The following is a 15229-nucleotide window of genomic DNA, read 5'->3' on the forward strand; positions in this document are numbered from 1 at the left end:
TTTTCCTTCTTCCCAGCTCCTTTTTCAGTAGAACTCAAGATGCACATTAGGTCTGTCTCCAAGGCTTATTTGCAGCAAGTTATCCTTGAATCTTTGTTGGTTGGTTTTGGTTTTTGTTGAGTTTTTAAATCTTTGCTGGATCAGGGTCCTTTTCACCAAATATGTATCTGATATTGCCCACAGAGAGAAGAAAAGAAAAAAAAAGTATCACCCCTGTAACACTTTGTATCATACTAAGCCTTAAATTAATATTTTATGTGCTTACTGTGCTTTCATTTCATCTCTTTTTTCTGTTTAGAATCAGTTATATCCCATGCTGCCAGTCTACAGAGCCTATAGTATTTCATATAAATGCATTCTTACATAGAAATTGTGACGGTTAGGAGGCCCTTGCTGAGGGACTGGGACTGTCAGATAAAAGGGATGTTTACCAGTTACAGTTTCGAACAGCAGTACCATGAGAATGTATTAATCAGTTGGAGGTCCCAGATTGGAAGAAGAAACATTTTTTTCCGGCATCTGGTAGAAGACTATATGATCCGGTGACCGATTAGCAAACCAGTGAATGGAGAGAGCCAATAAGCTGTAGAAGGGGTACAGGCAGTTAGCTCTCTCCAGCAGTTTCACTGACCACTGTGATTTTCCCATATTTCAATCATTTGTAAGACTCATTCAGGAGGAACAGGGAAAATATACAGTTGAACATTAAAAGGATACTGAATTAGGATGCCAAGGCTAGCTAAAAATAAATCTGATTCTTATCTTTTTGGCTGGAAAGCATACTGTGAACTAAAAGTGACAGGAGACCAAACACTGTGAGCACAAAATTATTTCTTCACTTAATACAAGTGGGACTTGCCATGGACACTCCCTGGAACAGTGCTTTAATGCTAGTACCTGTATAACACTCACAGAATTCAGTAGGTACAGATAAAAAGATAGGCACTTGGTTCTGGCTAAGCCTCTAATCCCAGCTTTGAATAAGTTTAATAGTTACCAGTTAAACCATGGTTAGAGTAAATTGTTAATTGTATAGGTAAATTTTCCTCGGTTGGAATTTATATTGGATCATATGCGCACGTACCCACTAGAATAAGGGGCCCAAGGGGGAAAAGGAGACAGGGGAGTGATGCAACTTCTGTCCCTGACCAAAGGAAGGTTCATGCTATGCCGTCTGCTGTCCCCCACACTAATGCCTGCATAGGTTATACCGTGGTGATGCTGTAATTCTACCCATAACAAAGAACATTCCTTTTACCAGATGGCTCTGTCATCAGTTCCGTTTCTACACGAGTCTGTCCTCTGATAAATCCACGCTCTCTGTCCATTTGGTTGTTTTTGAGGTCTGCTCTGTATCTAGGCGAGCACTTCACTACCTCCTCTGCAGGAATTTCCTGCACGATGGCACTTTTTGCCCCAGTCTAAAATCTGAGACAAACTGTTCTGCCTCAAAAGCTGTCCAGTGTGAATGTGCCAGTAGACGCATTTTATTTTCTTTTTCTGGCATTGAATTACTCCCTGCTTGATCCTTTCCTCCTCAAACCTACAAAAAGTAATCATCTGTAAGAGTGTGTCATTCAGAATTATCTTCTTTGCTGTGCTCACCCCCAGAGGACCTAGAAGGTTGTGCAAGTCTCCAGCTAGCTCACAGCATGCTGGAACACAGCTGTCCCAGAGAGTCTCTGTTTGCATTGCCTGAATGAAATAGCTGTACAGAAATGGAGAAAGTCATGTGAAAACAGGGACTTAAACTGCTGTATGGTCCCTCATACCAGGAGGTAAATGGAAAATGAATAAGTATACAGACGAAAATAGAAATTGTATTGAATTGTGCAGGCCCCCAGAATAATGTCACGATGCACATGCCGTAATTCATGTTCACACTGCAAAACAGGTGGGATGGATACCAAGTAAGCAAAACATGACTTTAATTTATCCCCTTAGCTATGCAGATAAGGCCAGACTCAGAGGACTTCAAAAACATTTCCTAATACGACTGTTTCAGCAAGAGATCACAAGGTATGAAAGTATAAGCCATGTTTCCTCTCCTGTCCCATTTTTGGACATCAGTGGCCTTGTGTAACTCTTAACTTTTCCTCCCTCTGAGAAGAAATGGTTCAGCTTTTCATTATAGCATAGTAATTTTACTTTTTTTGCTGTCAGCATCAAACACGCCTTCCTGAAATTTTTTTAAACACCCACTGCAGACAAAGATACAGGTGCAACTTGCATAAGCAGGTCTGTATTACCTTTAAATGAGCCAGCCTGGGTACTATAGCAGCAAGCTGTTATTGGTGACCTGTGTGTACTCTGCGCTAAATTATTGAATTAATGAATTAGTAACCTAGAAAATTAGCAGGCTACACTGCTGGATAAACGTAAGCGAACTAGTTAAAGTTAGCTTAAATTTGTTAACAGAAGCTGTAGTTACACAGGATCTGCAGAGCTGAGAACTGTTTCTGTGATCTTAGACCCTAAATTAGCATCTTTCATGTAGCAATACATTGCAGACGCATTGGCCAGAAGATCACTGAGCCGATCTGAAATTCAGGACCCAAAATCCCCGGCTATTTCTCAGCCTTACACTGAAACGAAATCCAACCACACTTGACGTTCTCCACCACCTGGTTTTGATGGGTGGAATAAGAATTGGGTATGAGGCCAGAAAGCAGCTGTACCACGCTCTGGTCTGGTCTCCAATCTGGAGGAACTAAGGGACCAGGGTTGGGGTATATTGTGCAGCACAACACTTCTGCAGTTTAGACAGGACTTCAGAAAGTTTGGACTGGTTTAGATTAATAATGAGTTTGTTGAATACTGTGTGTATAAAAATTCTTTTTTTTCTGAATTGAATCACCGCTTAATCATGCCTCCCAGGAGACAGTAAAAGAGCATAGATATTGCAGATTCTTTCCCTGTTTTTCTTAAAGTAGCATATCATTAATTTCCTTTTTCTTAAGAGTTACTTTTGTGGGGCTTTCTAGGCTTGACCTCTGGCTACAGGAATAATCCCTATTTGTATATAGGAACAATTCACCCCATATATTTAAGCACTTAGAATTTTAAAACTTCTCTATTTTTACTACATTCATCCTTTAAGGAAGGTTTAATTTAATTAATGAGGTCATGGTACCCTAACTCTCAACTTCTGTTTGCAATGTCCGAAAACTTTGCAAAACAGCTATCTCAAAAGTTTCATGTTTGTTATCATGCTGCATTTCTGTTTGTTTTCTAAGCAAAAAAAAAAAGACATCTATTAATGAAGACCAGACACTCAGTTAACCGTAGACATAGTTTTTTATTCAAGCAGTATTTAATTAAATTGGAAAAATCATCCTTTTGTAGGGCCAAAGGTGTTGAATCTAAACAGAAATATATGTCAAATTTCTCTCTCCGGCACAAGTACTAACAGCTCACAATACAGTCATTTTAAAATGCCAAGAAATGCTAGCACCACAACATTTGCAAATGTCAGAAATTTTTAGTTTGGTTCTTAAAGTTTTAACTCCAAATAACTTATTCATCTCATAAGTCATTTAACCTCTTTCTAAATTATAATCTTAAGCTTTTTTTTCTGAAGTGGAAAATTACTTATTTGTACTGAGTGCAAACAATCTAATACTCTAAACTAATTAAAATATCTAAGTGAATCATCCCTAAAACTACTTTAATTGCTATTTTACTCCTATTTTAATTTTTTTGATAGGATTTGTATTAACATTTTCTTAGCCTATTTTCTAAGAAAACAAGGTTTGTATGAAGGGTTGGTCCCCATCTGATATTTTTTTAATTCATTGTCCAATTTCAGATGAAGCTGGCAGAAGGTTAGAAGTCTCAAAGATACTATGAAGATATTAAGGATAGACACTATTAATGTCTCCATGGACAGCAAGGTAAGGAGAACTCAGGCGCCTTCTACTCTATTTGGCAGGAGTTGCTGCATCCTCACCAGTGAGTCAAACTATTCTCCTACTGTGGTCCAGGCAACAAGCTCAAAGAGGGCAAGCAGAGGGCAAAGGTGGCATCTAGAACAATGTGCAAATGAACTAGAAATATTACAAGGTGGGGAGAAGGCATTTGAGATATAGAAGGGAGCTGAGGGTATTGGAAGGAAGTACAGGAGGCAAAGAAGAAGACTGGGAGAATATTTTGATGGCAGCATTGTGGGAAGATATAGGGAACACAGGATACAAATTTATCAAAAAACCACCTTCATTGGTTTTACTACTCATGAAACAAAGTAGTGGTTTCATAGGCCAGCATCTTCTTAGTACTTTTTAATTGAACCTATCTGCATCTTAATTGCAAAAGTTGTTTGAAAATGGGACTTCTGGCTGGATTTTCTACATCAAACACAAAAAGGAAGCCTACAGAGGGTGGAAGCAAGGACAGGTAGCCTGGGAGGAATATAGAGAGATTGTCCGAGCGGCCAGGGATCAGGTTAGGAAAGCTAAAGCCCTGATAGAATTAAATCTGGCCAGGGACGTCAAGGGCAACAAGAAAAAATTCTATAGGTACGTCGGGGATAAAAGGAAGAGTAGGGAAAATGTGGGCCCTCTCCGGAACAAAATGGGAGATCTGGTTACCTGGGATATGGAGAAGGCTGAGGTAGTCAATGACTTTTTTGCCTCGGTTTTCACCGGCAAGTGCTTGACCCTCACCGCCCAAGCCACAGAAGGCAAAGGCGGGGACTGGGAGAATGAAGAGCTGCCCAATGTAGGAGAAGATCAGGTTCGAGACCATCTAAGGAACCTGAAGGTGCACAAGTCCATGGAACCCGATGAGTTCCATCCATGGGCCCTGAAGGAACTGGCGGATGAAGTTGCTAAGCCACTATCCATTGTATCTGAGAAGTCGTGGCAGTCCGGTGAAGTTCCCGCTGACTGGAAAAGGGGAAACATAACCCCCATTTTTAAAAAGGGAAAAAAGGAAGACCCGGGGAACTACAGGCCAGTCAGTCTCACCTCTGTGCCTGGGAAGATCATGGAACAGATCCTCCTGGAAGCTATGCTGAGGCACACAGAGGACAGGGAGGTGATTTGAGACAGCCAGCATGGCTTCACCAAGGGCAAGTCCTGCCTGACCAACCTAGTGGCCTTCTATGATGGAGTGGACATGGGAAGGACATCAGTGGACATGGGAAGGGCTACTGATGTCATCTGTCTGGACCTCTGTAAGACCTTTGACACGGTCCCCCACAACATCCTTCTCTCTAAACTGGAGAGGTATGGATTTGATGGGTGGACTGTCCGGTGGGTGAGGAATTGGTTGGATGGACGCATCCAGAGGGTACTGATCAACCGTTCAATGTGCAGATGGAGGTCGGTGACGAGTGGTGTCCCTCAGGGGTCCGTATTGGGACCGGTACTGTTTAACATCTTCATCAATGACAGAGACAGTGGGATTGAGTGCACCCTCAGCAAGTTTGCAGACGACACCAAGGTGAGTGGTGCAGTTGACACGCCTGAGGGACGGGATGCCATCCAGAGGGACCTGGACAAGCTTGAGAAGTGGACCCGTGTAAACCTCATGAGGTTCAACAAGGACAAGTGCAAGGTCCTCACCTGGGTCAGGGCAACCCCCGGTATCAATACAGGCTGGGGGATGAAGGGATTGGGAGCAGCCCTGCTGAGAAGGACTTGGGGGTACTGGTGGATGAAAAGCTGGACATAAGCCAACAACGTGCGCTCGCAGCCCGGAAGACCAACCGTATCCTGGGCTGCATCAGAAGAAGCATGGCCAGCAGGTCGAGGGAGGTAATCCTGCCCCTCTACTCTGCTCGGATGAGACCCCACCTGCAGTACTGTGTCCAGCTCTGGGGCCCTCAGCACAAGAAAGACATGGACCTGTTGGAGCGGGTCCAGAGGAGGGCCACAAAAATGATCAGAGGGATGGAACACCTCTCCTGTGAAGAAAGGCTGAGAAAGCCTGGAGAAGAGAAGGCTTCGGGGAGACCTTATTGCGGCATATCAGTACTTAAAGGGGGCTTACAAGAAAGATGGGGACAAACTTTTTAGCAGGGCCTGTTGCAACAGGACAAGGGGGAATGGTTTTAAACTAAAAGAGGGTAGATTTAGACTACATAGAAGGAAGAAATTTTTTACAACGAGGGAAGAAATTTTTTACAATCTACAGGTTGCCCAGAGAGGTAGATGCCCCATCCCTGGAAACATTCAAGGTCAGGTTGGACGGGGCTCTGAGCAACCTGATGTAGCTGAAGATGTCCTTGCCCATTGCAGGGGGGTTGGACTAGATGACCTTTAAAGGTCCCTTCCAACCCAAACTATTCTATGATTCTATGATCTTTTCTTTAAAATGTACCTGTTGAACTTAGAATCATAGAATATCTGAAGTTGGAAGGGACCCATAAGGATCATCGAGTCCAACTCCCTGCTCCTCGCAGGACTATCTAAAACTAAACTATATGACTAAGAGCATCATCCACACACTCCTTGAACTCTGACAGAGTTGGTGCCGTGACCACTTCCCCGGGGAACCTGTTCCAGTGACCAGCCACTCTTTCAGTGAAGAACCTTTTCCAGTCTGAACCTGAATCAGAATTTAAAATTAGAAGAGATTGGTATAAATGGTTGTGCAATTTGGACACTGTCTTGGGATTTCCATATCTTTTTCAAACTTGAGAAAACATGATTTGCAAATCAGAGAGTTCTGGCTTTACAAATTTGATAAGTTGAGTAATCAGAAATTGGTTCAATTGTCGTCACATTTATTTTCAGCTAATGAACATATTGTGATTTATAAGTAAGAGAAGTTTTAAAATGGGCATTGAACCTTACACCTTGATTCTGATTGAGAGATGCAAGGGAAATTGCAGGGTTATAATCCTGATAATACTTTCTCGTTTCCACCAAGTTAGATCTTCTCATTTATTCTTTCGAGGACTAGTTGAACTGCATTCTTCCCAATGTCTAAATTCTATTCACATTTTTACCAGCGTGTCTCAAATATATTTGAAGTCAAATAAATGCAGATCTTTTGTGGGTTTTCTTAGCTCGGAAAGTACAACAGTCTCTATGTCAGTTACATGAACTATCTAATCTTACAATAGAAAATCAGAATTTGGCATTTTGTTCTTTAAAGCAAATCATGGGTTTCTCAGTCTGAGCTGCAACTTTGCCTTAAGGTGCATTGTTACAATTGCAGCCATGCGGTCAGTCAAGCTGCCTGCTTGTTGAGCATGTATTTATATGGCAAGTCTTGCTGAGAAAAACTGAGCATGCCTGTATCAATAAGCAGTTATTGAGCAGGGTGGTATTCATGCAACTTGCCCTTGTCAGGTCTGCAGTTTTTGTAAAAGTTATGAAAAATCTTGACCCTAAATTCTTTTAACTTGGGTACAGCACTGTGAGCTGGTTACCTTGAAATACCTGGAGCCAAGTTTTCTTCAACCTACCTGGAGCAGAACCCTTCTAAAAATCTCTCTTCAGTGTGTTGTAGGGCATTTTTTCTCAGTTATCATATCAATGGCAAATACTGTATGCTGCTAGAGGATGCAGCTCCTGCCCACACACTAAGTAAATGGATTTAATAGAAATACACACTTACTATAGATTTTTTTTGAAGGGATCTCTTCTGATTGTATCCTAAGTGAGTATGTGATTGAACAGCTGTGTAGAGGGATACTTCAAGATGCGGGAAGAAGCTTTTCTGGTTTATTAGACTATATGGTTGTCAGCAAGAGAGACAGCATTGGAAATACAATGCATTTGTACAAGATAATCCATGTTGTAATTGCCACTCTATTCTCAACTGTTTTCTGTAGCAGGAAAACTAACACCAAGAAGATGAATGGAATTATTATTTGTAGACCAGTGATGACTAACAGTGACACAAAAACTTAATGGACCTATGCAACGAGGAGTGTGTCGTGCATAGGAAAGTTGCTGTATAGAAATTGGCCACCTATGGCTGCTGTGTGATGTTGCAGTGCAGCAGTGAGCCACAGTGTTTCTGTGAAGGTTGTTTACTTAGCATGGCTATCATGATTTTCAAATGGGACTTCCATACTGCACTGGTGAGAGCTTTTCACACTTCCTCAGTTTGTAAAGAGCAGTTCCAGACCGTATTGTAGGGAGGAGTGTAGAACCAAACAGCTGCTGATTAATGCCTTCTGTTCTGTGCCTCATGAAGTTTATGGATTACAGTGAATAAAAGGCTAATTTGTCTCCTAAAGCATATATTGATATAAATGTGATCACTTTTCTGCACTACCTAACTTGGGTTAATGGAGTGTTGCTTCAATGTATTGTGTTTCTGGCATGTTCTGACTGTATCAATAATGTCTTTGTGTGGCCTGAACTTCCTATTCATTACAAATGGGTGACCAGCAATAAGCACTTCAACAAACAGATATTTCTCAAGCTGTCAAACTCAAAGCCTGAATAACTTAAAGAGGAGTGCAATCAGACCTGCCAACTGTAAACAATAAACACTTTTCTAAAATGTAGAATGGCTTACAGATCAAATAAAACTGAAAAGTTAGGCTGAACTGTAACTTAGTTGTAGTTCATGAAAACATTAATACACAAAAGAATGAAGGCAGCACCAGTGCCTGATACCAACTGCCTGCTTTTCTGCTTTTTTCTCTTTTCCCTTCCTGCTTCTTTCATGCACAGCGCAACACACTACAGGCATACAAAGGGAAAGGGCTGCAGCGTTCCCGTAACTGTTCCAGTTAACTCTCTTCATGTTTGACTGCTAACTCCCATGCATAGAGATTAGAGAGAGAATTGAAGAGATTTTAACGTCTTACTAAGAAGCTGAAGCAGCAGCAGAGCAAGAAGTAGGTGTTCATTGCTCCATGCAGAGGCCTGAACATGCACAGCTACTGTCCCTGTGAGTTTGGCCCTTCCCTTCTACCTGTAAGAAATGCTTCTGAAATTCTTGCGTCTGCGCATACTTATACCTGAATTGGAAAAGGTAATGTCATTTCCTTAGTTACTTTTTCCCCATAATCTCCATTCTTGCAAGCTGCTTTTTCTGTTCCCTCCTCTTTTCCTTCAGAAATTCTCTACTGAACTTTGGGCATAATGTTACATGCCGCACATTTCCATTTGGTCTTCTGTGGCAGCATGTGCATACTGTGCTGGACAGGAAGATGCCCAGGCTCTCCAACCTGGAGCCTCAGGTGGCAATGACAATCCGGTCATTTTTTGTGTGTATGTGGTAGAAACAGACCCCCCCACCACCTTCTGCTTCTACAGAATAAGGCCATCAATCACAACTGTATCATGTTAGAATTCTTGCCCTGACCCACACCCACAGGTAGCAGGCAAATACTGATTAACAATAGAAAAAATTCAGAATATATTCTTTCATTAATTTAGATATTATTTTTAAGAAATGTGGCTTACTCTAGGAGAAAGCAATACGACTGCCAGTGAAACAGTTATCAGGGAACAGAAAATAAAGAGCTGAGTTTATTAGTCAAGGCTGTCTGTCTTTCATAGCAATTCATTAAAAACATGCATATTTTGGAAGCCCCAGAATGATAAAAAGGTGTCTTTTCAGTCTTGGAAGAGGAGAGTGTCCTTTCAAGGATACAATGGTGCTTTTCAGAAGACCAGTGACTGTGCAACAGGTCTGTCAATGGAAAGCTCATTTCAGAGCAAACCTTGCTCTACCACTTTAGGTAGCTATTGACTAACATTACTGATTGACTAAAATTCTTGTTGCATAAAAAATCTGTAAATATCACCTCTTTAATATGAGCAAAAATGAGGGAAAGCCCCAGATAAATTGCTTAAGCAACCACTTTTTGAATGGTGTCTTTGAATCAGACTCCTCCCTCAAGGGGAGGAGGGAAGAAAACTGTCTGACTTCAGCGTTGAGGGCTTGCTTGTCTGACCTACCCCAGCTGAAACTGTGACTGGCCAACAGGACTTCAGCCAAAACCGCTTCACCTCTCCTCCTCTCCCCCCTGTTTTTCCTATTCCGCTCCAACACACAGTTTCCACAGAAACAGAGTAACACGGATAGGACAGGGTTTGGGTGCCTTTTTGCAGAAGTAAATGGTTTTTAAACAAAAGAGTCTGCATATAGTGTTGACTAATTAACATCTCATTTGGGGGAAAAGCTTTATTAGAGCTTAGATTCAGAGGTTATCTGGATACTAAAAATCATATTTGGAATTCCTTTCAACATTTTAAACCTTGTATAGTAACTCCATGGATTGCCTGACTATCTGGCTGCAGAAATACAAAACTAATATTCTATTTTATCACTTGGTTTAGGGCTTTTTCAAATTTCTTTTCCCCCTACTATTCATCAGCAACATTGGCAAGTGTCTGACACAAGAAACAGAATCAAGCAAACCACTGTGTCTGCCCACCATATAGCTTCCACCGTGCCCCACAGCCAAGCTTAGACTCAAAGCAGAATCCTCCCTAACATTGCACTTATTTCATAATTACAAGGTAATTTTGTACACTGAAAAATACAGTGAAGGTGGTTGCTCTTAGGACATGCTCCATGTTCCCAGCTGACCACCAAGCAGGTACCTGAGAGACCAGGTTCACTGAAAGGCGTACTCTTAAGTTTGCCACTGAGCCAGCCTCCTGACCTCCTTACAGACCTTCCAACTGCCTGTAAATAATTTCCCTGTCAGAAAAATGTTGTCAAGCCAGTCCCTAAGCTCAATGATTAAAAACTGGCAAGTACCTCTCACTCCATATAGCAGGCAAACTTTGCTGGGGTATTTTCAGGATTCTGGTCCTCATCCTCAGCTGCATAGGAGAGCTTACTTGTGTGCTCCCAGTACCGATGCACTGGACCAGTGAACACCCAGCTAAACAAGCTGCTGTGAAATGACACTGTGGTGGAATACATTCCTATTACCTATTTCCTATTTGAAATCATGAGTGTTTACTGTTTACTCCTTCTAGACAGCAGCCTAAGTCAGTTGTGCTCCCGTGCTGGTTTTGGCTGGGATAGAGTTAATTTTCTTCATAGTAGCTGGTATGTGTTGGGTTTGTGCTGGAAACAGTGCTGATAACACAGGGATGTTTTCGACACACTGAGCAGTGCTTACACAGAGTCAAGGCCTTTTCTGCCTCTCACCCCACCCCACCAGCGAGCAGGCTGGGGGTGCACAAGAAGCTGGGAGGGGACACAGCCGGGACAGCTGACCCCAACTGACCAAAGGGATATCCCACACCATATGACATCATGCTCAGCACATAAAGCTGGGGGAAGAAGGAAGGGGGGGACGTTCGGAGTGATGGTATTTGTGTTCCCAAGTCAACGGTACGCATGATGGAGCCCTGCTTTCCTGGAGATGGCTGAACACCTGCCTGCCCATGGGAAGGAGTGAATTAATTCCTTGTTTTGCTTTGCTTGCGTGCACAGCTTTTGCTTTCCCTATTAAACTGTCTTTATCTCAACGCACGAGTTTTCTCACTTTTACTCTTCCGATTCTCTCCCCCATCCCACCGGGGGGGAGTGAGCGAGCGGCTGGGTGGGGCTGAGTTGCTGGCTGGTGTTAAACCACGACAGCTCCTTTTGTCAAGTAGCCAGGAGGACCCAGGGATTACTTTTGCCAGCGCTAATCAGTTTGGACAACTCCATAAGTGAATGAAGGATCAATAGTATGTCCAGGCAGCAGGAAAGCGAAGGGTGATAGAAAGGTGGAGGATAAATTCTGGATTTTATCGTCCACAAACTACGTGAAGAATTAGGCATGTAAAGAGGGAATACTACAGTGTGGCTACAGCCTAGAAGTTAGCCAAACACAGGTATCAGGATTTTCAGTATGGATGATGGGGAATGAGTTTTTAAAGTCATTCACAGCTATGAGTAAAGCAATACTATAGGTATTGCCATAATCCATTTTAGTTTAATGTCTGTCAATCTTTGACATGAATGCTGTGACTTCTAAAGTGTTTTTAGTGACCAGTGTTTTTACTGAGGACAACAGACATTTTACCAGGACCTTAATAGGGGACAAAAATTCACAACAATAACAGTGATCAAAGGCAGGCAAAAAAATTCATGGAAAACCAAGTGTGACAGCAGGCACAGACAAGGCAGGCAGGCGTATAAAGAGCACGCTCTGCTACACTGCAGGCCAGCACTTGAGCAGCATGAGCTGCCAGGATAGCTCATTTTCTCCCTCCACCTTTGCAGCCTTCCGCTTCTCCTCCTGCGTGTGAGGCAGCAGCTTTGCTGCAGGAGACAGTCCCACTCGGCACCCTCGCTCTGTCATGGCCCTCGTGAGAGCAGCAGGAGCAGCCAGCCCTGCTGGCAGCTCACGCTTCAGGCTCCTGTCCTGTCTCAGCTGTTTTCCTCCTCCCATGCAGGTGGCACTGGCCCAAATACACAGAAAGGTCTTTCAGCCCTTGGAGGTGAAAGGCCTTCCGAGATAATTGTGCGTGGGGGCAGAAATATGTAATTATTCCCCCAGCTCAGATTCCTATTTCTTGCAATACTTGCTCTTTACTGTCTTTGCAAAAATTGAACGTTGCCACTCAAAGATACTTGATCTGTGGGTGATAACATCCTGTTTTGTCTACACTGCTGCAAAGCTTTACAACATCCCTGAATCAAACTTCTAACAGCGAAACAAAGGTACAAAAAGCAAATATATTTCACAGTTACCTCCCAATCCTATGGTTAAGGTTTTACTTAATCTTCTGTAGTCACATACATTCTTAATTTAAAATTACCCTGTACAGCACAGTGCCTGACGATTTGTTTACAGCTACCTTTATATCATTAATTTTTTAGAGAGGAACAAACTTGGTCAAAAAACCCCCAGTCCTCTCTGCCTAAAATTCTCATTGTCTGTCTAGATAAGATGCTTTTCCACTTTTCTCCTATCGCAGACTAATTGACCAAGGGATTTGGAGAGATTAATTTGAAATATAAGCAGCTTTTCATTTTAAAAAAAGAATGGGTGAAGGGAAAAGGGGAAGAATCAACTTAAAGGTGATGGCCTATTAAAGTGCTATAAACCTTGATAATTTGTGTTCTCTGAAAACCATTTTTTGTCATTATTTTGGAAAGCCTGTATGATTCTTTTTGGACTGTTTTCAACATTCTTCAAAGAACCTCCTCACTGAAATTACTTACCTTGTGCATTAAGTTCTCTATCTCCAAAAAACCCCATTTTTTTTCATAATATTGTACTTTCAGATTTTGCATGGTAATGAATTATCACCTCCACTTTTTGTTTCATGCAAGGCTTCAAAATAAGCACCAGAAATGCAAACAACCTACATATGAAAAATACATTAGGCTTTTAATAATTCCTTCATTTTAATTCTCTGTGGTGCTATTAGTGACAGGTAAAAATCAGACCAGTTAAATGCAGCTGGTGCAAAGAGGTGTAAAATTACAGCTTATCTGCCTGATTGTGTCTGCCCCTGGGAGGCATAAAACTGAAGAAGAGTGAGTGCAGTTATTTCTGCTCTATTTTATTAGTTTTTTCTACGGAGTGGGAACAGCTTAACTTTGTACCTTTGTTTGGGTTTTCGAGGAGCATCTTTGGAGGAGACTGACTCAACATGCTTCTCACTTGTGTTCTCTTCCTAGCCAGATTTATGCTCCCATCTGCCAATATGTGCTATCCTGATTTCCCTTCCTGGGGAGCCTGAGAGTAGGAAGACATTAGAAACTTATTACAGGCCATAACTATGGTTGGTCATAATTTTTTTCCACAAAACAAACTTCCTTAGGTTGCATTAAATGAAGTTTCTATGGGAACGTACTGATACTCACATTTTAATTGAGATTAAAAAAATATTTTAATGATACCACCTGACGGGTATATTAGACCATTTATAATAGAGTATTTTTAATTGTTAAATCAACCAGAGGCAAAAATCAAGCTGAAGTTGCAGCCATATCATTATTTTCTTATTATATTTTACACTATACTTCTGTACATAAAAGGAGCACTTGACTAATGGAAAGAGAAAGTGGTGATGACTGTGTGCCCTTTGCCAGCCTGCACCTGGAAACCATGTTGGGGTAGACCATAACAGAAGGTGACCGAGCATGCCATCTTTTAAGTACTGATGGTCGGAATGGCTCAGTTTTATCTCAGAAGCAGAACTAGCGATTCCCTCCTTCCAGCCCCTGAACCATAGGAAGGATGGTCTCAAGGATTTTGTCTGTAGATTCTCAGGCATAGGCAAATAGTTCTTTAATATGTCGGAGATTGCTTACTGGTATTGAGAAAGGAGTAATAAACTTTGCTGAATATATTAGAAAACTTGAGAAATGCATAGTAATGATATTATTAGCTATTTACCTTGTGGTAGCACCTGCAGGTCCTTCAAAATGCTGGTTCTTCGCTATGTGAGGCACTTCATACCACTCCAAATTCTGTTCAATCCAAGCTAATGGTAATGGATGATAGATGAACATAGTCAACAGGGAGAACTAACAGTAGGGTAATTATCATACCACGCACAGGTTGTAACATACAAGCTACTTAATTACTGACAAGGATTTTGTAAACAGGGAGGTACTTAATGTAGGAATTTGGAGGAGGAAAAATAAGTATTTTAGGGAACTTCTCCTGTGCAAGATGAAAGAAGCAAAAAGTTACATGAGGAAAAAAGTTGGACCAATGCTTGGTAGAATTCTTGCTGAAGGATCCCCCTAGCCAGATATTTTCAGCCAGATAATATGTCTTTGCCTGGGAGAGGTGAAGGAACTACCTTTCAACATCTACATACTGCGGCTGTAGTAATTGGTCAGATGACAGCAATGTTCAAACGACACATAGCTCTTTTCGTATTTCCCCTACCACCGAGACAGCCAGGCAGTTGGACAATAGTAGTCCTAGCTCTGGATTCCTCAGTGATGCTACAGTCTTCAGAAGTACCGTACTCTGCCTTGTCGATCGCTAATCTCTATCACTGTTTCCAGTCCTGTTGACCTATTCACAGGAGGACATTAAACCCATTCCTGATACCCCTACTGGTTTCTAGTAGGTTATTTAAATTCCAGGTGTGAGGGGTGGACAGAGGGTAAACTAAAGCTCTGTGATAAAGACACAGCTTTGATCCCCTAGCCCTTGGTAAAATAAACCTCTATGGATCCATCTCTGCTCAGAACTGAGGGTAGCCACACATCTTTGCTCCTTCCTTTCTAACTGCAATGAGAAGAAACTAAGGAGTGGTGTTAATAGCCTGGCAAAGAGGAACTCTGAGGCTGGCTAGGATTAAGATATGACACAAAGGGTCTTAAAAGTAAAGACAAA

Source organism: Calonectris borealis, chromosome 1 (assembly GCF_964195595.1).
Source record: "Calonectris borealis chromosome 1, bCalBor7.hap1.2, whole genome shotgun sequence".
Classification (NCBI taxonomy): domain Eukaryota; kingdom Metazoa; phylum Chordata; class Aves; order Procellariiformes; family Procellariidae; genus Calonectris; species Calonectris borealis.